Below are 1,580 nucleotides of genomic sequence, written 5' to 3'. Positions count from 1 at the left end.
GGCGGTTGGGCTGGGGGAGCTTAAAGGGCTTTGCCAACCCAAACGATTCTGGGATTCCATTCTCTCTTTGGAGAGTCAACAGCAGAGGTGAGAGGAGAAATCTCCGGCTCCATGTGCTCCACACACGCTCCGAGAACGCTGTGCATGCTTTGTGTGCTCTGTGCACGCTCCTTGCACGCTCCATGTGCCCCATGCACGCTCCGTGAACACCGTGCACGCTCTGTGTGCTCTGTGCACGCTCCGAGAATGCCGTGCACGCTCCGTGTGCTCCGTGAATGCCATGCACGCTCTGTGCGCTCTGTGCATGGGCTCGCGTGCTCCATGCACGCTCCGTGAGCACTGTGCATGCTCTGTGTGCTCCAGGCACGCTCCACGCGCTCCGTGCATGCTCTGAGAACGCTGTGCACGCTCCGTGTACTCCATGCACACTCCATGAGCACCGTGCAAGCTCCATGCAGGCTGTGCGAACGCCATGCACGCTCTGTGTGCTTCATGCACGCTCTGCGCACGCTCCATGCACGCTCCATGTGCTCCGTGCATGCTCCGTGTGCTCCGTGCATGCTCTGTGAACGCCGTGCACGCTCCGTGCACTCCATGCATGCTCCGTGTGCTCCATGCATGCTCCGAGAATGCCGTGCACGCTCCGTGCGCTCCATACACACTCCTTGTGCTCTGTGCACTCTCCTTGTGCTCCGTGCACACTCCGATAACATGTGCACAGTCTGTGTGCTCCGTGCATGCTCCGTGTGCTCCGTGCATGCTCTGTGAATGCCGTGCATGCTCTGTGCACACTCCATGAACGCCGTGCACGCTCCGTGCACTCCATGCGCTCTCCTTGTGCTCCGTGCACGCTCCTTGTGCTCCGTGCACGATCCGTCTGCTCCGTGCATGCTCTGTGAACACCGTGCATGCTCCATGTGCTCCACGCACGCTCCACGCATGCTCCATGCACTCCATGCACGCTCCTTGCCCTCCGTGCACGCTCCGTGCGCTCTCCCCGGCTCCTTTGCCCTGGAATCACTTGTATTTCCAGCCCCTTTGGCTGGTGAGACGCTCGCAACCCCCCCGCGCCGCCTCGCCCACAGCTCCCTTCGCCTTCTCAAAGCCGTCACGGCGACCAAAAGCAATCGTTCCGCGTCGCGATCTCTACCCCCGGTGCCTTCAGCGCAGTCGACGGGCATTAAATCGGCACCGGAGCAGCGACTCAATCGCAGCTGGGTTTAAGCATTCCGGCTTTTGGAAGGGAACGATGTGGCATGGCTGCCCCAGAGCGAGGCGATGCGCCAAGCCCGCCGCGACGCACGCGTTTTTTCCCGGCTACGTTCGCTCGCCCCGGTGCTATTTGGGCTTTGCAGGCGAAGGTGCCATTGAGCGCCGGGATTAAATGGGTTTTCCCCCCTCTCAGCGGGGAAAAAAAGTCGGTAATTTGGATGATTAATTAAAAAATCATTGTTTCCAATGTCCTGGGAAGGCATCGGGGCTCGCATCCACCGGAAAAGCGCAGGATTCCCGGGTGCCCCACCAGGCAGCCGTGCCCCGGCGCCATCCCCACCCTCCCCGTGCCCTCCTCGCTCTTCCTC

This window comes from Egretta garzetta, unplaced genomic scaffold, assembly GCF_000687185.1.
Source record: "Egretta garzetta isolate BGI_Z169 unplaced genomic scaffold, ASM68718v1 scaffold315, whole genome shotgun sequence".
NCBI lineage: Eukaryota > Metazoa > Chordata > Aves > Pelecaniformes > Ardeidae > Egretta > Egretta garzetta.
Note: the sequence above shows the minus strand (reverse complement) of the source record.